Genomic DNA, 27,879 nt, shown 5'->3' on the forward strand with positions numbered 1-27,879 from the left:
TTCTGCATTTTGCCATTTGTCTCAATACATATGGTGTTGACTAACACATGTGGGTATTGGTATTGACTGATTGGGGTCTGGACAGGCAAGTAGGGAAGCTGTGATGTTTTGATGCCTCTTGTGCTCAAGTACATACAATTTTCTGTATTCTTGCATACAGATTTTCAGCTAAGACACTCACCACTTATTTTCTACTCCTACCCACAATAATTCACAAGGTAATGAATTTTATCTAATCTGCTTCACTCCAGTAGGGTGATGCAGGTTATTGTTTGCACTTCAGTTCTTTTCCACCTTTGTTATTTGGAAGAACTTGTAAAAAACTATTTTAAAATTCAGTCACTGTCAGTGGAAAAGATGGCACAACTTCTTCGTCAGTGTAAAATTCTACTGTTTCTTCTGGTTATGGTTAAACACTGCTGGCATCAGTAAGACTGTGTAACTATTGGATATTCAAGGAAGCTTCCAGTACCTTTGTTGTTTTATGATCCAGAAAAAAAAAGTAGATGGAAAAATAATGTAAATTGTTGGTTTTATTGTGAGTGCAGTGTTTAAAACACCATAAATGGCCTAATAGGTCCTAGTTTAGACTATGATTTTGCAAAACTTCTGTTAATTTGGAAAAAAATCACAGATTTGTTTGTTTTTTGCTGGAAAATGTATCCAGAAGGCTGACATTTTTAGAAGAAATTTAAAAGATTTTCAACAGAGAGGCTGAAAATTTTATTAAAACATTAAAAATTATGAAGTTTCTAATTTCACCCTTTATGAAAAAGCATTCAGGTCACTTCAGCAAGTACCTGTAAGGGATCAAATTTATTTACAAGAGGCTGTACATTTTGGAAAGATTATATTTTGAGTATATATATTTAGTTAGGAAAATTATATATTGACAGACATAAAAATATATATACCTGCATACATTCAAATGTTAATTTAAAAACTGTGCATATCTAGTAGATTATACAGACACCTCCACAGGAAAATCTGTGGTATGAGTTCAGACAATTAGAAAACAAAAACCTGTTAGATTAAAGAAGCAAAGAGTCTGGTTTTCTTTCCTTGACAAAGGGCACAAGTGGTTGATATTTATATATGTCCAGTAATCACATCAAAACAATCAAACAGATAACAAAAATAAAGAACCACCACCACTAAACAGAAAACACAGCCTAGCCTATAAAGATCCCAGGACATCCTAGCACTGCATAATCACATTTTTACAGAATGACTGACGTTGGAAAGGACCCCTATAGGTCACCTGGTTCAACTCCTTTGCTCAAGCAGACACCCAGAGCAGATTGCCCAGGACCACGTCCAAGTAACTTTAGAAGCCATCCAAGGAAAAGCCCAAGGGGAGAGTTTTCATCACTTCTCTGGGCAGCTTGTGCCAGTGCTCACAGTAAAGTTCTTCCTTATGTTCAGATGGAACCTCTTGTTTTCCAGTTTGTGCCCATTGTCTCTTCCACACCACTGAAAAGAGCCAGTGTTCTTTGCATTCTTCTTTTAGACATTTATACACACTGATGAGATCTGGGCTGGTCAACATGAGTTTTCATTTTATAGAAAAAAAAAAAAAAAAGGATTTTATTGGCATAGGCAGTATAACTAAGGTAAAGGTTTCCGTATGTCATAGATTTGCCAGAAAAAAAAATTGCATGTGCATCCACTTTGTTTTAAAGGAAGACAGATATTCAGGATAATTTTCCTCTTTTGAGAGGGAAATAATACTTGAAGATTAAAATGGAGTGCCCATGTGGAGGAGTCATTGCAGAACAATTAGGTCAGCTTCTCTGTTAGAGAAAATGCTTCTAGCCTTTGAAAAAAGTAGTGGAGCTGAAATCAAAGTTGATAATGGTAAGAAATTGTGCAATAGTATTTTCAGTAAGCATACCACTGAGTTCCTCTTATGTGCGTCTTCTCCACCCAGGAGATATCTAGTTAACTTTGTTTACCCCCACATAAGTAACTAGTATTGCCAAATATAAAGTGTAGATTAAAGCATCCGACTGGCCCACAAATGCCCAAATGTGCTCAAACTTGTTTCACACTTACTGAAAAAGTCATTACACTTAAAACATGATGTGCAACCAGGGTTGGTATCAGCCCTTGCTTGAACGAGAATTGTGAAGAGAGACTAACACTCTCTTCCATTGTTGAAACTTCAGATAACATAAACTGGAAGTGACATGTAGCTGAAAGGAACTTCACAGAATTTGCTGTGAACACAATGGAGCTGGCTATAGCTGTTCAAACAGCCCTCTTCATAGCCAGGAGCATGCACACACTTATCTACTTGAGCATTTTTAATGCTTCTGAGAAAATGGTGGTGCAGTTGATATTGCAAGTCCTCAAAGCAAAATGAAAAATGGTTGTCATTTTCAGTGGTTGATTTCAAACAGCAATAAAGGTATATGGAAAGAAAATGCACTGAAAACGGACTTTAATTTTTAAAACATAACTGTGACAAGAAAGAAGGGAACCACAGAGAAAGAAGAAAAAAATCAAAACAGTCTCCAAAGGAGTTCTACAATCTGTGGTCAGCAGTAAGACATAGATATGCCTCCAGAGAAATGCATGATATGTTTTTGCATGAGCAACTTAAAAATAGAAGAATTGCAGGTGCACAGATCTTACATTTCTGGTACTATAAATTCAAGAATTTATGCGATAGTCCACAGATACATATGATATTTGGCCTTGCTGTGACCTATGTGACCTGAAGTAGAGCAATGAAATGAAGATGACAGTACAACTGGAAAGCATATCTGTATGTAGATTTTGGAAACTGAACTAAAATTCATGCATCTCTCCACAATGCACTGCGTCAACCCCTCTCTCAGGATCTGTAGTCTGAACAACTCAGACTGAGCACTATTAACAGAAACAAAGGGTGTTCTGAAAGCAAATCAGACCTACTCAGACTCGACTGTCACAAGGCTAGTTCTGTATCTTAGCTCCTTGGCTAAATTATAGGATCACAGAATCATGGAATCACTAAGGTTGGAAAAGACCCACAGGATCACCCAGTCCAACCATCCACCCATCACCAATAGTTCTCATTAAACCATGTCCCTCAACACAATGTCCAAACTTTCCTTGAACACCTCCAGGGTCGGTGACTCCACCACCCCCCTGGGCAGCCCAGTCCAGTGCCAGACCACTCTTTCAGAGTAGTAGTATTTCCTAATGTCCAGCCCGAACCTCCCCTGGCACAGCTTGAAGCCATTTCCTCTAGTCCTATCACTAGTCACACAAGAAGAGGCCAACCCCCAGCTCACTAAAACCTCCCTTCAGCTAGTTATAGGGAGCAATAAGGTCTCCCATGAGCCTCCTTGTCTCTAGACTGAACAATCCCAGCTCCTTCAGCCGCTCCTCGTAAGGCCTGTGCTCCAGACCCCTCACCAGCTTTGTTGCCCTTCTCTGAACATGCTCCAGGGCCTCAATGTCCTTCTTACAGTAAGAGGCCCAAAACTGGACACAGTACTCAAGGTGCGGCCTCACCAGTGCTTAGTACAGGGGGACAATTACTTCCCTGTTCCTGCTGGCAACACTATTTCTGATGCAAGCCAGGATGCCATTGGCCTTCTTGACCACCTGGGCACACTGCTGGCTCATGTTCAGTCTAGCATCAATCAGTACCCCCAGGTCCATTTCCTCTACACAGTCTTCCAGCCACTCTGCCCCAGCCCTGTAGCGTTGCCTGGGGTTGTTGTGGCCAAAGTGCAGGACCCAGCATTTGGTCTTGTTGAACCTCATCCCATTGGCTTCAGCTGAGTGATCCAGTCTGTCCAGATCCCTCTGTAGGGTCTCGCTACTCCCAGGCAGATCGACACTTCCAGCCAACTTGGTGTCATCTTCAAACTTACTGAGGGTGCACTCAATGCCCTCACCCAGGTCATCAATAAAGATATTGAAGAGGACAGGGCCCAGCACTGACCCCTGGGGAAAACCACTTGTGACCGGTCGCCAGCTGGATTTAACTCCATTCACCATCACTCTCCATGCCTGATAGCATTTCAGTGAGGATGAACCAACCACCAAAACCAAACAACCAATAAAAATCAACAAGCTAACTTATGGTAAAGCCTTTCAGAAATAACGTGTCTAATAAGTAAAAGAATAGATTAGAATGTGGTATCCATTGGATAAACATGAAGATGAAGAGGACTACTTTTACAGTCTGAAGAAGATGGTTTCTACTTTGAGATCAAGTGAGGAGAAACAAAATTTGTTGTCTTAACTTCATAGTTATTCAGAGGAAAACTTGAAGCTTCAAGAGACATCTCAGTGCTTCAGTCACATCCTTACTTGCTACATATGAAGAAGATGTTTCTGATATCAAAGTTTCAAACAAACAGTAAAAAATGAGAATTCATGTCATTAGTGTGAGAGGAGTGGAGAGAAATGGGAAAAATCTGGATTATTTAAAAGGTGAGGAAATCATCACTTTTGTTTAAGAATCAATTCATCAAAATAGAGCAGATTGCTAGTAAATACAAACCCACATGCCTTTACATGCTTGTAAATGAGTTTTTAAAGATGTCAGTAACAATCTTATTAAGGTTCAAATGAATATTTAAAAACATTTCTAATAATTGTTGAAAGCTCACTAGGCTATAATAAATCTACCTATGTTTTGAAAACCACAGAGCCTTCAGAATTACAAGTTTATGGCTTTATAATTGTTCCTTGCTATGCTAATGTGCAAAGTGGGGACAGCTTGTGCTATCTTGCTCCTTTTATCAAAAATATGAAGATAAAATCTCTATGCCTTGATCTCTTTTGCAACATGTATTTTGATGACACTCATTTTTCTTTCTTTATTTTTATGGTTTATCTTAAAATAAATGTGCCAAACATTTGCAATGTCTTCTCTGCCAGGAGTTTACAGGCTTTCAAGTTGTCCCTTGAATAAGTTGCTCCTTGATGTGACTTAAAAAATTCTGCTGTCCTGCATGCAAACAGAAGGAAATTCAACGTAATGTGAGCCATTTCGAGCTCCATGGCAAGTGGATTCCTGCAGAATCAGAGTCAAACAGCCAGAGTCTGTGTCCTAAGCAGACATTAAAACTGTGGAAGAATCACATCTGTTTTGTCTGGAGTGTAGTATTATCTGGTACAGAGGCAACATTTTTTGTTTGCAAAAATGCAAAAACAGTGCAGTGGGTGTACAGGGTGTCTAGTCATAGAAGCCAGACAACTCTTAACTGACTTGTCTTTGCATTACTTTCCAGAAGTACAAGTGCAGCGAGTACAGCACATCCTGCTGGTACCAGATGCACTCCTATTGACAGTGGAATATAAACACTGTGCAAAGATCAGTGAAAAATAATCCACCCCAAGAAATGTCACATTTCAGGGTTCTCAGAGAGTGACAGCAAGGTGTAGGTTGCTAGATAGGACAGACTGAGGAGAATTCTGCTTATCAGCTACCTTAGGGTCTTATCCCATAGAACTTCTGAGAGGGGTGCCATATATATTAGTATAATCATACAGTATATTTGTACAGTATCAAATATAACCAAAACATGCTCTGCAAGTGATAGTTGTTCAGTTTTCAGTATTTGTTTAAAGGCCTTGTTACTTGTTCGGACAAATGAAGACCTCAGTGCTAAACCCTCTGGTCTCAGATACAAGACAGATGGAAATAAGGCTTCATGTCATTGTTTACTTCCAATCTGGCTCTTCTAAGACATGCAACTCATCTCTAACCTAGTGTATGCTCAGATTTGGGATCAAGACCTGCTGTAGGCAACTCATGAATGTCGTTTCACACAATACAAAGAAAAATAAAATACATGTAATTCTCATTTTAAAAATTCTGTGAAACACTCATGCATTTCCATTGTCATGAGACATAATAATTGACAGTATTCATGAGCTGTAGAGGAATAAACTTTACATTAGAGAAGTAATAATGAAAATGACACTTTCAGTATCTTTTTTTCTGTTTTTTTTTTCTTTTTTTTTTCTTTTTTTTGTTTTGTGTCATTTTATCCACATCTCCTTACTAGAAGGCCAAAAGTGAGGTTTTAGGAACAAGTTTAAACACAGACAGTGATCTGGTACTTCATCCAAGTCTGAAAAAACATTATCTTGTTTATGGTCCATGATTAGCATATGTGTCTGACTTTCAGGACAGGAAAGAGTCCAACTGTCAAACAGTAGGCTTGAAAATAGAAACATTTGACTCTGTTTGTTGTTGTTGTTTGTTTTAAATAATTCCCATATGTACTTTTTTTTTTTTTTTTTTTGTCTCTGTATGTATCTATGTTAGCTCAGAACAGGAAAGAATAAAGCCAAGGACAAAATTGTATGTTGTTTTCCATTACCTAAAGGAGGTATAGAGAAGGATGAACTCTTTCTTTAGGTACATACACACAAGCTTAAGGAGCAAAAGCCACAAGATTCATCAAGGGAAATAGCTACTGGATATATATATATATATATATATATATATCTATATCTATATATATATATATATATCTATATATATATTTAGAGAAAGAGAGAGAGAGAGATCTTTGCAATGTGATTGGTCAAAGATATTGACAGATTTTCCAGAGATTGTGGCATTTCCATCCTTTGAACTGGAAGTTTATGAAGACTATCTCAGCTGAGCAAAGTTCTGAGTAACCTGACATAATTTTGAACATTGTGCCATTTTGAGCAGAGGGTTGGGCTTAGAATACTGAGAGTTCCTTCCAACCTATGGTTCTGAAGGACATATTCTGTTGTGTTCTATATGGTATTTTTAAAATCAACAGAATGTTGAGCCTGATGATTCCTGAAATTCTTTTCCTCCAAGTTCAATCCATAAAGCTTCACATAAGGTTGAAGAAATAGCAGAATCAATGGGTTACATACTGCTGAAAGAACCCTCAATTTTCATTTGTTCACAAGCAATGCTTCAGGACTAAGAATTATCTCCGTTATACACTTCTGTCATGGAAGTACTGTGTATCCTGGTTTTGAAAACTGCTTCCTATTGAAGCTTCAGTTTTTTGCTCCTTTAATAATAAGCAATTGTGAGAAAATGAAAATTACCTTTCTTTTTAAAACAATCAAGTTTATGTAAAATTATAACTGTACAAAGATCCCAAAAATGGAGATTCTAAAGCAAGAACAGACCAATCTATTTGCAAAATAACCTGCACTGAAAGCCAGGTATTTAACTGTAGAAAAAATCAATTTCAGAGTAAATTTTTATAAAGCATAATATAGCTTTTGATCTCTCAAATAATTAAAATGAGAAATATAAATGACATTGTCATGTATTCTTGTCCTCACAGATCACCTACCTATACTGCCATGGTTTTATGATTTTTGTTATCAGTCGTCCACATCATAACATCATGTAGAGCCTTGCGAGTTGAAGAGTTAATTCTCCAGTTCCGTGGATTGATGATAGTTTGGGGTATACCTGTCTCAGAAGAGAAGAAGAACTATATATCACAGAGGACTTTTTACTGTTCTGTTTCCATTTTCCATTCAGAGGGAAAGATTAAACTGTTCACAAGTCATGACTGTTCCCTTTCCCTCTCTGCTCATCTCTGCAGTGTGTGTGCTCTCTAGTCTGGTTACACCGTATTTCACACAGTGACTGATACTAATTTTCCTAAGAATAAAGAGCACTAACACTTCTGTTTCCACAAAAATTGGTCCGCTGAACTGTGTGTGTTTTACAAATGTTAATGTATGCCTTCCATCATCCCTACCCACCAAGTAAATTTGGTAGAATTGCAGGTGACTGGGAATTTCTGTCCCTCTGGTTTCTGAAGTTTTTTTCAGTTAATGAGTTACTGCAGGCAAATGCTGTTGTCTCTCAGTATAAAGAAACCCGAATTTGTAAACGTCTCTATTGGTTTAAATAATACCTCTGTCATTTGGACTGGAGGAGCAAAAGTGCCTTGCAATGAAATACTTGCATGTGATTGCTTGTGTGATCACCTTCAGCATTTGAGTAAGGCCTTTGGTTTTTGGATACTCTCATTTTACTTGATATGTTAGTTTCAGTTCCAATTATTTAGTATTATATTGCGTTACCTTGCATTCCGATATCTTATTTAGCAAATTAACTTTCCTCCTCAGATCATTGCCACTGTTTTGGTTTTAGGCCCATCTCTCTACTCCTTCCTCTTTCCCCTGTACCTGCTTTCCTGGGGCCTGGGTCTGTGGGTACCCCCACTCCATCAGCCATGGAACCAAACCAGCCCACATACTGTTGACACCATATCATTAGGTAAACTTAATGAATGAATTGGGAACTAGTCTGTACTCACACTTCCATTTCAAAGGTACATTGGATGTGTTATTTAGGGATTTGTCCTAAATATGTTATTTGGGGATTCTTCCTGGATACGAGTAGTCTGAACACTAGTTCTTAAATGGGTGGGATGACAAATATTCAAAAGGTGAAACTAACCGAGGCCAAGTTCTGGGGCATGTAAGTAGGTGTAATTGGCCACATGTTATTTACATTAAAGATAGTGTGAAGGCAGGTCTGGTTGCCAGGCTTGGGTAGGCAGCTGGGGGCTTCCAAGGTTATTATTTCCATGAACTATCTTGACAGGATGGCTTGTTGCAAAAGTTCGCTGCACATTCAGTGAATGAGAGAATGCCTGAAGAATACACTCGAAACACTACTCTATTTTAAGAACTGCTTTTCAATAATTCTAAAGTTAGAAGAATGATCATATAAAGACCTATATACATGAATAAGCGCAATCATGTCCAGTGGAGCAGAGCAGCACCAGCAAACTTGTATGACTCCTGGAGTACTGCAAACTGCAATACTGCTGTCTGATTGTCAGCCTTTGTCTTGGTAACTCCAGTTTTCAAGATCAAGCCTCTGAATCAGGAGCAGTTCTGCTTAATTTTTGCCTCAATGCATCAACAAAATTCACAGCAGTGGTCAGTTGTGTTTTGAGACTTGTACAATGCTGCAACTAAGCCCAAAGGTGCTTAGTTGTGCACTTAAATGAGCATCTGAAAAGCTCAAGTGCAACAAACAAACAAATAAACAAACAAAACATTGTGGTACTACCAAGTGAAAATCAAACCCATTATCCCTAGCACAATCTTTTAATTCTTTTTGTAATCGAATTGTGCCATAAAAATGCCTTTTCAACTGATATTTGAGATGTGAAAACTGTTTATCCTCTGTTATAGCACAAATCTTTCTTGGCTGCTGGGAAAGCCATCTTACATGGAAAAATGGAAGTACTTAAAGCCCGCTGTTGTCAGCAGGCATTTTAAGCATGTATGTAGAGGAAAAATTTATCTTTTATGCTAATTATTATATGATGAAGAAATGTTTTACAGTGAAATACAGATAGAATGTCTGAAAGAAAAATAAATATTTTTTAACTTATGTTTTCATTCTTCCTGTTTTAGTTTGTGACTTCTTTAGTTTGTGACTTGGAGTTTGAGAAGAAAAAACTGCATGAATGCTTCTTTTGTGTCCAGCACATGCCCAATTATTTTATTCCTGCTTTATTGTCATGAGTCCTGGGGTGGAATTAAAATCATAGTGAGAAAGAGGAGATCTGTATCTGCAATATTTTGCATGCTTAGCAGCTGGTCTAACCAGAAAGTCACGTGGCCATTTCCACCTCTGAAGAAAGGAAAGAATTCCATGTGGAAAATAGAGGAGTTGACCATCTTCCTTATTTCACACTCGGGAAGATTTTTTTGTGCACACTGTGATGAAAGCTTGATTGGTGCATCAAGGAAGTATTCAAATCAGACACTGCATGTCCTGCACTGATCTTGCCTGTGCATGTCTTCTAGCAGTGTACTCAGTGCTTTAGTGAAAATTACTCCTACTGTTTAATGGGTGAGATTAGAATAAGATCTTCTGAATATTACTTACTGTAATAAGAAATTCCCTAGAAAGAAGTAATTTTAAACTGATTGTTGATCATGCAAACAACAGAGTAGAGGACACTTCTCTTTGACCACATGGTTACAGCTTCGACAAGCTAATGGAAACAGGGCAAGAGAAGAAGTAGAGAAAGGTACAGAAATCTGGGCTAATGCCTCAATTTTTCAGCAAGTGAAAGGCTTTCTTGATTTCATCTTTCAAATCGCTAGTTTTGAACCTGTGGGACCTGTGATACAGATATGTTGGAAAATCAATCCCACCTTCCCCCTTTACTTCACACCCTAATTCATAAAACCACTTGATACATACAAGCAGGCCACATGTATGGGCTTCACATTTCAGAGAAAAGCAAGAAAGTGAGGTAAAGTTGAAGCTTGGCAGTAGTGTCAGAAATACCTGCAGGTAGGAGTGAGGTAAAAGACAAGCTCTGTAGAACACAGAAGTAAAGAGAGATTTCAAAATAAATTGCTTACCAGGTGATTTAATTGTTTTGCCTGAAACTTTCAATAAATTTTCAGCCCACTGAAGTGTATCAGCTGTCTCTGCAGTGACTGGTGTGAAACAAAGAAACATCTGATAAAGATATGTCCTGGACAGACAGGGAAGCTTAGAGCCAAGATTAAGAGTCAAGAATGTTATATGTATGTATATAGCATAAAATGCATTTCTGGAATGCAAGCATAGCTAATGTTCTGATACTTCGATGACAACTCCTGCAGTGCTCTCTAGACACAAAAGTACAAGGTAGTCATGCACTAAATCAAACTAGTTGAAAAAGAAGATCCCATCCAGATACAAACAGTAGCGTTTCTACCTGAGTAGAAGAAGCAAAGTACTTAGTCTTGGTCGCCACTTAAAATGATGACTTCCAGAGCTGCCTCTTCACTCTGTGAAACTTGTGACAAGAAAGAAAGAAAGAAAGAAAGAAAGAAAGAAAGAAAGAAAGAAAGAAAGAAAGAAAGAAAGAAAGAAAGAAAGAAAGAAAGAAAGAAGGAAAGAAAGAAAGAAAGAAAGAAAGAAAGAAAGAAAGAAAGAAAGAAAGAAAGAAAGAAAGAAAGAAAGAAAGAAAGAAAGAAGGAAAGAAAGACAATGAAAGAAAGAAAGAAAGAAAGAAAGAAAGAAAGAAAGAAAGAAAGAAAGAAAGAAAGAAAGAAAGAAAGAAAGAAAGAAAGAAAGAAAGAAAGAAAGAAAGAAAGAAAGAAAGAAAGAAAGAAAGAAAGAAAGAAAAAGAAAAGAAGACGATACAGAGGAACTAGATACATAAGTAACTCAGCTTTTAAAGAACAAGAAATTAATGCTGTTCTTTAAAAAGTATCAGTGTAAATGTAAATTATCTACTTACAGTTAGTAATTGTTTGCTTTATCTGAAGGAACAAAAAGATGGGCACAAATGCAGACATTCATACTTCCTGTAATGCTTCATGTTTTGTTAACCTTGTTGTTGATCTTTCCCACCAGCTCTACAACCACTGAACTGGAAATAGCAAGGAAGAATCAAATCTGTGGAGGGAAAGTAAACACCATTTTATTTTTACAGTTTTGCTAGTAAGTATTTAGTCTGGCTAAAGTCCAGCCTGGCACTTCGTCAGATGATATGCATCAAAATACTTTTATAGCTCAGTTACGCTGAAATTGATGAGCCAAAATAAATGGCCTGCATTTAGGACAATACAATCTTCTAAGTAAACTTTGTGTCATGGTTGCATTAATGACACAAAGATGGAGCACCAGGGAAAAAAAAAATCAAGGGGAACCACAAATCTTTAGAGAATTTGAGGATGGCTAGTCTGTGAGATACTATACGTACTTGTACAGAGCAAAGAGAACCTTATGCTGCAAAAAGATGAAAATGATTCCTTCAAAATTAGATCTCAGATAATTTCATCCCTGCTTTGCCTCTGAGGAGTTGGGGCAAAAGATTAAGGGCTAAGGATGATGTAGATGCGAAGCACTTGGGGGCTGCTCAGACTGTTTTAAATATTTCTACAGGCCTAACTCACCATAGAAAGCCAAAAATTGAGACACTTCTGCTACCACCTGCTACTTTCAGAAACTATTACCCAGACATGGCTGGTGTCTTCATACCCAGCACAGTTTACCAACTATTGTGCCTTTAGGAATGATGAGAAGAAATGGCAAGAGATCTTGTCTGACTAAAACATTTCATTTGTAAAATCTGAAAAGAGGGGAAATAATCCAAATCTTAATCTCAACAGTCATCTGTATGAATAACAGCTGCTCTATCTGCGTCTGAGTCCAAGCCAGTTAATTCTCAGAGAGTTGTTGCTGCCCCCTTTCTCACAAATCTTAGGGGAATAATGTCCATGAATTAAACTTAATTGACAAAATTGAGGTCACAGGAAAGTGATAGCCTGTTACCCGAAAGGCAGAGTGGAACAACCAGTGACTACCCACCTACCATCTAACTTGTTTTCTGAAAAAGGAAGAAATTTGTGATTCCTGTAGGAGTCACTTCACCATGGATGGTCCTCCTGTGTTTTCACAAACGCAGTTGCTGCATGCTCACAGATAGACATCTTTGGAAATGTGCTTCTTCCCTGAGAACCAGTGAGATCATCAGCATAATGAAATAGAATATGGTAAAGTCTTAGCCCCAGGGGGTATGCAGATTGAAATTTTCACAGTATTTTTAATGATACATGATTCTTCCCATGGAACCAGGTTGGATTTAGGAGAAAGATGGTTTTGAACTAAAATTTTGGAACAGAGGCTGTTCTGAAAAACACATATTTTTCAGGAAATTAATATTGTCTCCCTCAGCATGTATTTGTGAAGCCCTTGACTACAGCACAGAATATGTTCTTATCTTTTTGGAAACAGTGATGCAAGATCAGTAAACAACAAATGTATGCTAGAGGAGGCGGCAGTAGTCTGATGAAGCTTTATCTATGGAGAAACTCCCTTTGCTAGGCAGAAAAGAGAAAATACATCTGTGTCAAAGCTTCTGCAGAAAAAAAAAAAGTGGATAGAAAACGGTACTACCTTCAAAAATAGGATTCACCTCTTTTTTTTTTTTTTTTTTTTTTTTTTTTTTACTGGTATGTCTGTGATCTTTGTCACAGCTTGGACTGACCTTGAGTCTCAAGAGCTGAAAGTGCAGACACTAGATAGGTTGGCAGTTTGCATTCATGGAACACTGCTAGTAGGGAATTACAGGATCTCATTTGGACAGTGTACACATATCAGTTGGATTAAGGATAAAATGTCATTTGATTTGCATTTTCAAATTAAGCCAGAACCTTAACTTTACATGGCTTTTAAAATACCATATGTTACCAGTGTATAAAGAGGTGGATTAAGATTTTGCAGCAGAGTAGCAGACATTCTTCCATAAGACACTTCAGTATAATTTATTTAGCATACTTTCCGAGGACAAAATTGTGTATACAACTTTTCTAAGCACGTCCTAGTCACTCCAAGACCAAAAAGTAGCTAAAAACCTGGCTTTATGGCAAAATATTCTAATATAGCTACCAGACAAAATGGAGAGTTCGTGGAAAGGACAAATAGAAAACACATGCTTGCAAAAATAGCAGTGGTACAGAGTAACAGAATAAAAGCACATTCATAAGCTCCTTAATGTTTGTAAGCTGCATCTGGCAACATGGAAGGCTAATGAGATTTCAAATTGCAGTATGTCAAATTTACGAGGTGTAGAAGGGGACATGTTGCTTGCCCTCATGTAAAATAATTGGCTATAAAGAAGCTTTAAAATATTCCTGAGCTGATCTGAAACTTGAAATTGCACCTGGGCTGGATTTTATGTCGAAGTAGTGTTTTTCTTTTTTCTTTTTCTTTTTCTTTTTTTTCAAAATAGATTATTTATTATCATTTTCCATGTTTCCACATAGTCTAGAGCCAATGTATCTTCAGCAGTGTAAATGTGTCACTCTGGTGAGGTGGTGTTTGTGGCAGGAAGCTCACATGAACTCTCAGAAGTGTCTGAAGGGAGTAGAATTATAATTCACTACAAAAGCAGCTGCTCCAAAACATTGTAATTGTGACATTTTCTTTCTCATTGTAAAGGAATATAAAAACACTGTTTTGTTTTTCACATAAATTTTTAAAGTTTTCTTTCAACTATGTCATACAGGTTTGGGTTTACTTCTTTATATGAACAGATAAATTTTTATTTTACTTCAGGAATGTGTCATTCTTCATGTATGACAAATGCTAGCCTGTCTTATGAGAATCAAGTCATTTGCAATGATCATTTATTTTTTCTTTTACTTTTCATAAAATCTGCAGCATTTGGACTCAAATTACAAGGAAGCTTATAATTAAATCTGGAAGTTGAGAACTGGATTCAATTCCTTTTTACATCACAAATTTGTTTCTGATCTGTTCCAAGCTAGTTTCTTTCTATCCTGCAAAAAGTGAGAACATCTATTTCCTAAAAAGGTTTCCAATGAGGCTGGTTATGCCACAGAGGGTAAGAACCTGAAGAAAGACAGTAATAAAATTATTTTTTTTTTTAGAAAATGTAATATTCCTTTATTCAGAATGATCTCTATCAGACAATAACCAAAAGCCTAGGATCTCCATATAGCTCACTGAAATTGTATAGATGAGTATCATGAGGTGTTCAAGGTACTCCAGTCCATTTCATAACCTCGCAGGGATAGATACTGGAGGAACAAATAATAAGCTTCAAGATCTGTTCTAAGACATAGCTTATGTTTTTGCCAAATGGACAAAACATATTAGAAGTGAGAAATCCAGATTTAAACATAACTCATATAATTTCGGCCAGTCAAACAACTTTTTTTTTTTTTTTTGCCTTAGACCTTAATGCTGAGGCAGGGAGGAATCTATGTTTAAAACTATTCAATCTAATTCAGGGTAGCTGAGGACAAAAACTGATCAAACATAACCACATGATTGTTAGCATAAGTTATCACTACATTTAGGAACTGTTGTATGAAAACTAAGGGTTCAAAATTTTTGTTATGGAACAGTTCTGCTAGCAAAACAGTATGTTTCCTTATACTGATGACGTAAGATATAAATTCAGTTTTCACATGGTTTTTGTCTGGGATTAGACTATGAATTTAAAAAGAGAAAAATACATAAAATTTCACTTGAACTTATCTTTTATTTTCTCCTTATTGCAAAGTCATGCATGTCATATTGTTCTTGGAAATCTCAACTATCTCTGCATAGTCTCAGCAGGTGCACTTCCATAAGTTATTTTTCTTCCATGAAAGCATTTCACTTCTCTTAATGCAATTACATTGTTCTTATTTTTTATGTCTGCATGGCTTGCTTAGATGCTGAGTTCCCTCTAAATTGACCAAAGGCAGTGTAAATTATGTAGACTCTTGTACCATAAAAGCCTCTGGGAAGTGCTCAGAAGCTTTAGGGTATCCTAGGAAAGAAGGAGGCTCTAGATGTAAGGTACTGCAATTCAGGAGCCTGGGGAGTTCTCCATTTCATATGCAAATATCAACTGTGCAACAGCTTATAGCACAAACTCTGCAAGTAGTTTTCCTGAAAATGGCAAAATATACATTCCTGACACAAGTGGCTGCAGTCTCTAACTTTTCTTTAACAAAAATTGAAACTACTTTTACAGAATTTTTTGTTAAAAAGACCTAGATATTATCAAATGTGAGCTGGGAAACTGACATGAGATAATTCAGCTAGACAGTACAAGGGTAACACAGCTATAAGCACAGAAAACAAGCCTGTGCAGTGTAACCAGGTGTCATGCCTACGTTTCAGCTCTTATTTCTTCTATCTTATCTGATTCTTTAAAATGTGAAGGGAATTGCCATGCATGCATGAAATCCAATCGCTTGCTGCCGATCGACCTCTCACCACCATTCCTGGCACAGCTATAGAAACTGTCTTCAATCCTTCCTACACTTTTTTTTCTGGAGGTTTTTTCCTCCAGTGCTCTGGCAAATGTCTGTTCTGTAAACACTGAGCAGTACTGGCTTGAGCAGCTCTGAAGCTGAGCACTTGTCAGTTTTGTTTTGGGGTGTTATCACAACAAAGTCCAGACATGCTCCATCAGCAATGTATGTGCTGCACACTCAATTAAACCTAGCTCTTTGCTCAAGGTAAAAAACCTCACAGCTCAAAAATGATAACAGTGAGATATCAAAACAAGGGTTGGGATCTCTCAGGCCAACATTCAGCCACATTTAGTGCAAACTTTTGGCAGCATGCAGACAGGGCTGGTGGAAACCAAAGAAGTGACTGGAGAAAAGGATGGAGCCAGAGCTGTCCAGCAATGTTTGATCATGGGGCCTAGGAATCTGCTGCATCTAGGTATACACTGCCCAGTGGTGTTTCTGGGCACACGGCTCGCCCTTTAGGCCTGAAGTCCTTGCCACTCCCCAGCCCTACCCTGAGACAGAGCAGTGCCTCATGCTGATGGTCAGCAGCTGCAACATATCTTGGACAGGTGTTATGAGATTGGATCTGTAAATACTGTAAATACTTTGATGACGACTGAGTGATAAATCCTTGAGAGATTACATTTTTCCTGCTGAAATGCAACTGTAACAAGGGAAACTGGAATGTTACTGATAATTGCCTTCTTAAATAAGGTGAACCTTCATTTTGAATGGAGGTACAAATGTCTGTCACTTTAGGGTAGGCATTTACATTAAACATACCAGGAAAAAATATCAGAGTAAATAGGCGAAAAGACAGAGAAGATAGTAGAATTATTTGTTGAGCCTATATGCAAAATGTGAAACAAATAAATAAAAAAAACCCTGAAACACAAGACGTGAAGTACACAACCAAATTGCTAAAGCAAAATCAGGACTAATTCCAGAAGAAAAGGGCTGGTGCAATTTTTCCATTTGGTGAGTCTTTAGCAATACAACAGGATTCTGATGATCTGATTTATTTTTTAATGAGAACAGGGCTTTTCTCCTCAAATAGTACACAAAACAGATAAAAACTGGATTGGCTTAATGAAAGACAGAATAATTAAACTCAACAGCAGACAAAATAGCAAAATGAGGTTACTCAGGTGTGGACCCATTGAGAAGCTTAAACTCCCTAATGGGAGAAAAAAGGACTAAAACCTCATAATGAGCATGAGGTCAGCAAAGAGCTCTGCCACCACTCCTCTTAGCAGCAGGGATTTTTGATCATAGTAGAAACTTTCTCACCATTTAATGAATGGTGTAAATTGAGCTCTGATACTTTAAGAAGCCTCTGTGAAAAGAATAGTTGCCAACAGACATTGTCTGACTGAAGAAGGATCCCGGTGAGGGAAGCCTTGACACATGTTTTGTAATGATGCATCCAGTGAGGAAACAGGAATCCCAGGAGCTGATTTCTGGGGCTTCTCTGCCTGGGGTTAAGTACCTTTCCTTCTTGCTGAAGGTGTCCCAGGCCACCAGCCGTGGAGGTGACTGCCACAAGCACCAGGATATGAGGAAATAGACTGATTTTTGCTGCTACTTCTTTTGGTTGTGGCAGTGCAGAACCTTTTCCCATACAGCATCTTCACTCAAGGTTTTCAGAGGCCTGCCTTTCTTTGCATTTCTTTCCTCAATGTGGACAAAAAAGGTTAAGAAAGAGTTTAACTAAACTAAATTCTGGTTTTGTGGGTTTTTTGTTTTTTTTTTTAAAGTCTGATCTTATTATTTTTCCAGCACTTCTTCACCTGAAAAAACGAACAGTATTTGCTAGAGCACTGAATTCCTTGGTTTGAGGGGGAATGCTGAGCATGTGGTATTCTTCAGATGTGGTATCATAGAGCCTATCAACTGTTGGGCCCTTGAGTGTGAGAAATTTGGCCATAATGTAACTACTAAAATGTAGTACATTTACATTATGGGTATATATATATTTTGGATAAGAACAAGTTACTTTTGAATCCAACTCACAAATGTTGATTCGGGATGTTGTGATGTTATGTCCATGTTATGATACAGCAAAGGACCTTGATTTTCTTTCTGCTTTATCCTTTATCCTCTGTAACATTTATTTGGTGGTGGTGGTGTTGCAAAAGAGAGATGAGATCCGTGGGAGAACACAGATTTTTACAAGGTCAACAAGTATACCGGGCAGTTTTGACACTGATGTCTATAATCTACAGTTTAACCCGTCATGATTTTAAAAAGGTGCTATCTCACTATACAAACCTTGTCTCTGTAAGCATATTTTTGATTTAAGTTATGGCCACCAATAAAATTACACTTTAAGTATATTCTAGAGACAGTCTGCCTTCACAAATGTCTTTGTCCAAAACTGAATTAGTTATACCCTGTTAAAGCTAACTTGGTATGCATTCTCAATTTGTTTTTCAAATTAGAATATTTTATCTTCAACCAAAGAAAGACTACCTAACTCTACTTTACAATTCTCTGATCTATTTATAACAATTACAGTGTAGCTTTTGATTGAAGACAGTGTTTCCCTTTTCTGCTGATCACTCAGAAGCTGAAAAAATAGAAATTAATGAAGAGAGGATAAACTTCAAACCCAGGTAACTGGATATAGTTTAATTCAGCAAACTAGAAAGAAGTAAAATACTGTGTTGCTGTCTTTAACACATTTCTTTCTTCTTTTATAGGAAGCTTAAACAATCTATGTTAAAGGTATTATTGAAAAATGTTTCATGACTCTTTCAATAGTAATGTATTGGCAGTGGAACACATTTGCCTGTTTTGGTTCCTAAAGAATGTTAACTTTTCCATTCAAACCCTGACTTTACTGCATATCCATTCTATGTGACTGTGACTGTAGAAAAAGGAGCAGAGAGCTAAAATCAGGAGAAGAGGGAGAAGGTCCAAACTTAAAGATGAATTCTTTAAAGGCAATATACAAGATTACTAAGAACAAAACATAGAAATGCCACTACGGAGTACGTTCATGAAGTGCATCTTGTGTGGCTTTATTTGCTTATCACTTAAAACAAGTTATAAGAGAATTCTGTAGATAGTTATACCCGTCACACATCTGGGCTTTATGGCAATTAAAATCTTTACTCCATGAAATTTATTTTTACCCTCAAGATATATTATGCTTTGTCACTAGTCAGATCTCCTATTTGTTATACTTGGCTGGCTACTTTCTACTTAAAGACACGTTTTAAAAGACATTTAAAAGGCATCAACGTTTCAACTACAGGTCTAGGAGTAAGGAAAATTAGTCTTTGAATGTTTACTGTTGTTCAAATACTAATGAAATATAACTGCTCTGATGTGTTTATAGTAACTTTTAGCAGTATTTTTTAGAGATTTCCCCAAAGTTACGCTAGCAGGTATATACTGTTTGCAAAGTGAACGGACATTCTGGTATCAAAGCCAGTCATATTCAAAGACAGATTGGATGGAGCTTTGAGTAAGATGGTCTAGTTGAAGGTACCTCTTCCCATGGCAGGTGATCTGGAAAAAGGTGATCTTTAAGGTTCTTCCATGTCAAACAATTTGGCAACTTCATGATTTTATGATTCTACAATTCCATAATTCTATAATTCTAGCTACACCACAGCCATTAACATTTACAAACTTTGATTTCTAAGATGCACAGTTTTAAAGCATCAATACATTAATTACATCCCATTCACTTGTTTGAGGGAAGGAAACCTGTTTCCTAAAGTATTCTTTCAATAATCCCAATTCTGTTGCACTTCTGGGTTTGTAGCTGTATGAGAGTTAGGGAGTTATACTTCTACTTGATATTAGCAGTGCCAGCTGCATGGACCAAGACACCATCAATTCTTGCATTCAACAGCTTCTCTAAGAAAAGATAGATAACAGAGAACTTAGTTGTGTGAGACCAGCTTTCTTTTATTTTTTCTGCATCCACACGCAGAGGAATATCAGGGTGGAGAAAATGCAAGGATGAAAACATCTAAAATACAGTGTCTTTACAGCCATCAGCCAAACATGTAAGCCTCCCTCTGCAGCTATTCTGCACTGAGAGGCCAGGAGGATACACCCATGCATTACCTGCACTGAAAACATCACTAATCAGACTATCTAACAAGGCATACAAAAGTTCTCACTTTTCTACTTGATTCTTCAGCTTTCCGTCCCTGGCTAGTAATTAAGCAACAACTCCCATGTAGATAAAATACAGAGTTTCAGCAGGTGAAAATAAAGGAGCCGGCACTGATGGGAGAGATCTCCTGAAATTTTGCTGAGAGGCATGACTGGCCAGGGTGCAGCTAGCTTGTCTGCAAACCAGTCCAGAGCAGAGGCATTTGTTAGGTTGTACTAAGAGTTCTGAGGTACATCTCTGAGAATGACAGTGACTTTTCCTTCAGTAGGTTTTGATATTCTGGTATTTGATAAACTGTTGCTGAGCAGTCTGCTGATGTGTATGCAATTCATTCAGAATTATGGAGTTTAGCTATCCAGATGAATATCCAATACCTTGCTGTTTTTCAGCAGTGGTCTTGTTTCTTGCATCAGATGCATCAGAAGAAGTGACATTGTGCAGCAAGGACTTGAGGTAAGACTGGCAGATACTAGGATGCACCAAAGGACACACAAAGATTTTCTGAATGCACCTCAGTCTTGTAAAGGAAAATTAGTAACTGCAATGCAACTCCTGAAAATCATAAACCCATGATCTAACTTGTAAGTTGCTACAAATACAAAGATGTCCTCTAGTTCCAGGAGTTCCCAAGAGAAATTCTGTCACCTCCAAAACATGGAAATTTTTTTCAGTCTCGTGTTATGTGTAGTTCCAATTTTGTATCCAGTTGTCACGGAGTTATCTTAGTCCGTGACAAGGGGGCACAGGCACGGAAAAAAGAAAGGAGAGACAAAAGGGCGAGGAAAAAAAAAGGAAGGGGTACCAGCAATTTACCATGCGATCCAGCCGGTCCCAGCCTCACAGCAAGGCGCGCCGCGGGCCGCGCCCTCCGACGGGCGGGGGGGGGGGGGCAGAGAGCTAGTAGATGGGTTTAACAAAAGGAACACACCGGCAACGATCTGAGGAGGCACAGTAATTTACTAAATCCAACAAAATCAAACAAAATGAGAGAGAAGAGTACCCAAAGTGCGAGGGAAGTACGTGCCCCTCTCCGCAGCGAGCTGAGCTGCCCCGAGGGAGAGAGAAGCTGCAATCCTGTCCGGAGCTCCATCTCCGTCCCTCTTCGCGCCAAGTCCTCAGGGGATGCAGCTCCTCCCCTCCCTGCTGGGAACCGAAAATGCCCAAAAAGGCGGTAACAAGGAACCAGAACATTAACTCTTTAACTCCCACTGTTGTACTCCATGATATTCTGATGTGGAATACCGACAACAAAAACCACAAAACCACAACACCAGTTTTATCCATTGTTTAAGTGATCCTTTCAAATAGATTGAACTAAACTTTTTTACTTACAATTTTGCACTTTATTTAAGTATGTTCACTGGGTAACTACTGTTGGAAATATCCAAATAATTTATCAGGACAAGATCTCTGATAAAGCAGATTTTATTCGCAATTGCAATGGCAGGCCTCCTGCAAGCAGGAGAGCACATAGAAAACAGCATTACATCTTCTATGCCCTATTATTCGACGCTTATCTCTTTCTTCCCCGGTTCCTCATTGGCTGAGTACTTCAGGTTCACAATCTTCCCGACACTCAGCTAAACATAAATTGTTGCTAGCTAAGCATATGTTGCTAATTAATTAACTTCTCACACTTGGTCACTCAATACTAGATCATTGTTTCTGGACATCTGCTGGTCCTTGCATAGAGATAAGCTTGGAAGGAGGATAGAGGGGAGTATCTTGATGCCTACCTGTTGCATCCCAACCTAACCACAGAGCGAGGCAATCCAACCTAGTGTAGAGGCCCTCTGATGTTTGTTAAATCTATTTTTCTTTTACTGAGGGTCTCTTATCTAAACAGAATAGCCCTACAATATGCTTTCTAGTCCATAATGCTATTGCAGTTTTGCAAGCAAGAATTAATCACATAATTCAGCAACTATACTTCTAAAATATGCTACTACTATATATGGTATTTCTACATTTTCACATCAGCTATTTCTAAGGACAAGTTACAAAATACAAATACATTGTGCTCTACTTCTGCAGATCAATTCCCCCTTTTCAGTATCTAATGCAGAAACAACATTCCATTCCTACACTATCCTGTCTTTGTGAGCATTACAAGAAAATATGATGAATTTCTTGTTATGCCTATGTTAAGCCATTTACTAATTCCTGTATTATATCTCTTTTCTCAGAATCCCCCCCAAAGCCATTATGTTTTGTCTCAACTGACTTCATGAGAAACTGTGAGGTTCTTATGTTTGCTGTTGGGAAATGCAGAAGCTCTTTTGAGTGATTTATGTAATTAGGAAAATGTACAAGCTACAGCTCCAGGTCATGCCTGTAATTAAATCCAAATGCACGTAATGAATTTGAATTTCAGATTAAAAGTTTTGCAAGCCATATGAACTGAAGTAATGGCAAACTTGCTTGAATAAAGCCAATGTTAAAATTAAAAGCAGAGGAAATTGCAGAGGTGCAGCTCTCTCTGTACAGTCCCATACAGTTGTAATGGTTGTCTGCAATCTGTCTCACTTCCCTCTGTGAAGTGTTTTGTCAGGCATTGGTCAGCTGCAGTTTGGCTGTTTCAGGACTGCCAGTGTAAAGTGGTGGAGCATAAAGCAGTTGATGCGTCTGTACCCTGCTTTAAAAATCTCAGCTTGTAAACACATGGTGGAACATTTCTACACAGACTTCAAAACCACAAATGATTTTCTCACAAGATGAGATAAAAGTACTGAGAGAAGCAACTGGTCAGAATTTACTGGGATGTTTGTAGAGTATTTTGCAGAAAAAGACAGAAAGACAGTATTGTAAATGAATGACAAGGAATCCCTGCTGAAATGTTCCCTCATTCATTCCTCCTGTGTTCTACACAAATGGCTTAGACTCAGGAATTTTTCTGGTTTTGTAACCTTTTGTTGGTTTTGTTCGTTTATTGTTTTTGGTTGTGTTGGTTTTTTTCTTCTCATGTAAATAATACAATTAACATAGTAAGTAGATTCAGATTAAAAACTCGGCCAGAACAATTTATCTGATTCTGGAACTACTAAACTCAGACAGAACAATTTATCAACACTGCTGAAGAATCACTGTCACAAAAAGCAGGAAAGATTAGCAGTAATGTCTCCAAAGTCAGCTCACTACCAAACTGGAAAAAGTAATCAAAATCTAGGATTTTAAGTTTTATCCGAGGCTGACTTTTTCAGATGGTCCGACAAACCTTTGCATCTAATAAAAAGGAACAGCAGAAGAACAATGAAGTTAAGTGAAGTTTAATAGAAACTCAAAATGCAGTACAGTAGAAGAGAAAAATGGATTGTAGAAGGATTAAAAGAAAAATAAGTGATGAAGTGTTGCTGTGGACAAGTTTCAAGGAAGAATCTTAATAACACAGCTTTGTAGTCTGTAGAAAATGATATGTCAGTCATGCAACACTGGCAGAAAATGTTGTTGAAGCTTGGTAATGGTGCATTTTAATAAAATTAGCATCTTTTAATACTGTACTCCACTGTAGATTTCCAGTTCACCAGGAATCATTAGGCTGACCTCTTTCCTAACACAGGCTGTGCTGTTTCGCTGACTCTTTCCTTCAGCTTGTACCCAATTAAAGAATGTATTTTGGGTCAAATGCAATTTTGACTGAGAACCCCCAGAAATGTAGAGCCTACCACTTTACTTGTGGATTTGTACTCACTGTTACTCAGTATCTTCATTAAAAAGATCTGTGTTCTCTGACTTTTATTTATCCAGCTGTGATGTGATTTGCTCTAAGTCCTAGCAGGTTAAAGATGCTTTTTGTAACTGGTATTTTATGGTCTGTGAAAACAGGTGTCAGGGGTTTTATTTATTTGTTTGTTTATTTTGTTGATTTTCAAGTGAGAATTCTGCTTCCTCAAAAAAAAAAAAAAAAAAAAAAAAAAAAGACTGTATGCCTTACCAGTTAAAGATATACTCTCTAAATGTATTTTCAAATAAGTAGGATAATTTTATATTAATTGATTATTGCTAGTACTTTATTTTATTTTAGATCTGTATTTTAAATTTACCTATTATGATAAAAATATGGGAAGACACAAGCATACCTTTGAGATTTTACTTGTAAGTTATCATGAAGGAAAAGATTCAGAAGATGCTACATAGGTATGGCATAACAAAGTCATCTAAGTGCAAGATTGGCTGACAAGTCCTTAATAGATTCTGAATGAGATCAGCAGAATTTATTTCCCATTGTGCAAAGCCAAAATAAGACTGATACCCTCATTCTTCAAGAGGAAGTTAATGCAAGCTGAGAAAATCTCCACCCCTGCAGACAGACTTCATAAACTTAAAACAGTGTTTCACATAGAATTTGTGCATGAAGGAGTGAGAGACTGGATCTGGAGCAGAAGACCTGGGTCCTGCAGTGAGGCAAGGCACATCAACATTTGCTTAACCTACTTCTGTAGGGAGATGGAGGAAGCAAGAGCTGGCTTGCAAAAATGCCACACTTAAACAGATGAAAAACATAGACCACTGGGCTAGGGTCTCATCCCCCCTAATCTTCCCTTTTCACTTGTTCAACTCCAGTAAAAGATGAAAGAAAAAGAAACAATGCTTCTGCCAACTTCATAGACTTCTTGATCCCTCTTAATCACTGTGAATGTGTACACAAGAAGCTGAGCCCCCACAAGCTCCAAACTTATTTAAATTAAAGAAAAAATAAGAAAGACCAGGCACAAACTAACAGAAATGTTACCTCCCAGAAGCGTGTGTAAGTATGGTAGTTGGCAGATAACATGCCCAACAGTTTTTACTGGTGAGGTCGTTTGCATTGTTTTGGGTTGAGTTTTTTGCCCATTCTCATTACGCTTCAGGACAAGGTATGTGGCTCACTCCAGAAGTAATTTCTACTTATTTTCATGGAAACTTGAAAAGATACAAAGAGCACAATAATACCATTCGATAGAGCAAATTCTCAGCTACAGAGCACTATTTTTCATTATAGTCACCACCATCAGATATGCATTTTCACCAGCCATTAAATAGAGCCTTCATGCTGTGCTCCTAAAAGTCTCCACCAGTAGAGATGATGCACTGTTTCATAGCTGCTATGATGGCATCATTGCTAGGGAAATGTTGTCATCACAGTCCATCTTTCATGAGCCTGAACAGATGGAAGTCAGAAGGCACCAAATCTGGACCAAATCTGGTGGGTTTGATAGGGTAGTCCAGACAAGATTGGCAATGCACTCCACAGTCTTCAGACTGGTATGGGGCCTGGCATTACTGTATAGCAAGAGAAATGATGTCTTCTTCTCTAGCCTGCCTCAGGAAATTTGAGCCTTCAGCTTAGTCAGTGTCATGATGTGGTAGACAGAGTTGGAGGTTTGCCCATGTTCTCCGATCTCCAGAAGGATTACCACTTTCCTATCCCAAAATAGTGCACATCACCTTACCTGCTGAGGGTTCTGTCTTGAACTTTTTCCTTTGTGGGGAGTTTATGTCACCACTCCATGGACTGCCATTTCAACTTCAGCTCATAATGGTGACACCACATCTGGCACTGGTAATGACGAGATTCAGGAAACTGTCACATTCAGCCTCATATTGGTTCGATAGGTCCTGACAGACTTGAATGTGATGCTTTTTCTTCTCCTGTGTGAGCATTTCTGGGACTCACCTGGTGCAAACTGCAATATTCCACATCGTTTTATTGCCACAATTGTTTTCATTGCATTGAAGCTGATACTCAGCTCTGAACACAGTTCCCTGTTTATAATCTGCTCACTGATTTGTGCAGATGTGCTGGTTGAAACTCTCTTCATTTTATGGTCTCAAAGATGTGCATGGCTGTTTTGAACATGGCTTGTCTTCCACTGTCATCCTTGCTGAAACGACCCAGTGCCTCACTGTGCTTATATTCACTCTTTATTCTCCACAAATCCTCAACAAGCATCACTGAATGTCAGTGGGTGCCATTTTTTCCAGATGGAGGAATTTAGTGACATACCATTTTTTCGTATGCACTTCCATGTCAGACACCATTTTGTCACACTGTCCCTCTGCTGCCATTTGTCACACAGTAACAAAATGTAATGGAATACTGGTGGGAAGATTCAGCCTCTATGACCATGCCACCAACATTTGCCTATGACACTGTGGGCCAACATAATTAAACAGGAAGTATTACCTTCAGAGCAACCATCTTAGGTTCAGGATTATTTTGGCCGCCATTATTTACAAGCAAGGTAATTACCCTTCTCCCTCCCAGCTCTGGTCTTTTTTATAATTGACAACAGAGCCCTATCATTCGTGGAAACACTATTCATCACATAATCAGATGATTGTCTTCATCATCTAACTTTCCCTTCACTTTTGGTATCCATTTATCCTATTGATAGTGTCCGTACATCTTTTCTGTTTTCCTTTAATCTGCACGGGAGAAAAGCAAGATATTTTCAGATGGGAATCAAAGACAGAGTGAGGAGCCCTCTCTGAGTTCCTTCACTGTTTGTTGGCCTAACAGTAGTTGTCGCCTTTATCCCATATGGCTGGGCAACTGTCCGTCAGTGCATCAGGAGCAGAGCAAGACACACAGTCTGCTGCCAGCAGCTGCAGTGAGGCAAAAAAATCTCTGAAGTAACAAGGTCAGTGCCCACAGTGCTTCTCTTCACACCCCAGGAGCCAAATCTAAACAGTCACATCTCCATCTCCCTTGTATAACTTTAAATTCAAAACCTGCCCCAGCCCTGATACATCTGGTAACACCCATAAGTCAGTAGAATTGAGCCATAAAAATTCTCAAGGGGTTAATGCTCATGCTACATTATGCTACACATCATCTGAAAGACAGAGGATTGCTTCATTTTTAGACATCGCTAGCTGAGGAATCATTTCCTGTTTAGAATATGGAATTTATTACTAACTTGCTCAGTTATTGAAGGCTGTAGTGATGATGGGATTGTACAGCAGATGACAACAGATAACTGCAGCTGCTTCTTTGAGAATTATTGGCTAACAGTTTCAAAAGTACTTGATGTCCCCTTTTCCCCAGTTTCTGATTTTTTTATACTTCAGAGAAGTTGAATTCCTAGAAATTGTCAACCTTTAAGAACAACCTACTTGTCAGACTTTTTTTGGTGAAGCATTTTCGTGCATGTAATTTTATGGTAAGTCATGTGTCAGCCATAATGAACACACTCACCACATTGGTTTTCTGTGCTTTAGCTGCCAAGTGATGCTGTGCAGACACTCTTCTGTCATATTCTCATCAAATCCAGATCTCAGCATAACAGTTATTATGCTAAAGAAAGCCAGGGTAGGTCATGACTGCACCTGCTTATTTGTACAGAGCTGCTTGTGAACACAGGTATAGCACACAAATGCAGGGCTACAGGCAGTGTTTATACTGTTTGGCTGCTAAATGGATGGAAACAGCTAACATAACCAGATCTGTGGACCTGAATCCTGTATGTCAAAGTGCTTATTTGACCAGAGTTGTGTATCTCAGTGTCAATGGTTTATGGGTGGATTTGGCCCAGTTCGGTGACTAATGGAGCGGGGTGTACCCATGGGCCCACACCCTGGAAAAGGGGGAAAGGGGAAAAAGGGAAAGGTTAGGGAGATGGACCTAAAAACAAAACAGCAGCAACTATCTGAAGAGCAAAGTTAATTTACTAAAAATGATAGTGGAATGACAGATAAATACAGTATAATACAGTATAATTGGAACTGAGGTTAATAAACCAAATAAAATGAGTGTCCAAAAACAGAAGACTTTTTTTGTTTTGTTTTGTTTTGTTTTGTTTTGTTTTGAGCACACAGACTGCAGAGATAAGTAAAAAGCAAAAAGGGAATGTCTAGTGACTTGCGAACAGTTTTATCTTTCCCTCTGAACAGAAAACGGAAACAGAACATTGAAAAGTCCTCTGGGATTTGTAGTTTTTCTCTTCTGAGACAGGTATACCTGGAACTATTGTCAATCCATGGAACTGGAGCCCTAACTGTTAAACTCCCAG

General features: G+C 38.1%; 1 long non-coding RNA gene across 3 annotated transcripts in view; it reads right to left on the minus strand.

The window, feature by feature from the left end:
• Window positions 1–497: 497 nt before the first annotated feature.
• LOC101748035 overlaps window positions 498–27,879 on the minus strand; it is a 59,781-nt gene continuing 32,399 nt past the window's right edge. The window contains exons 1-5 of one of the 3 annotated variants that reach the window (XR_006932470.1): window positions 20,889–21,020; window positions 11,232–11,389; window positions 10,363–10,440; window positions 7,305–7,426; window positions 498–1,538 (exon numbers count right to left, since the gene is read on the minus strand). This is a non-coding gene — a long non-coding RNA (uncharacterized LOC101748035). Of the gene's footprint in view, window positions 1,539–7,304; window positions 7,427–10,362; window positions 10,441–11,231; window positions 11,390–12,308; window positions 12,448–20,888; window positions 21,021–27,879 lie in introns of those variants that run through there. The other 2 variants (XR_006932471.1, XR_001464714.4) reach the window with 2 other exon arrangements.

Source organism: Gallus gallus, chromosome Z (assembly GCF_016699485.2).
Source record: "Gallus gallus isolate bGalGal1 chromosome Z, bGalGal1.mat.broiler.GRCg7b, whole genome shotgun sequence".
Taxonomy (NCBI): domain Eukaryota; kingdom Metazoa; phylum Chordata; class Aves; order Galliformes; family Phasianidae; genus Gallus; species Gallus gallus.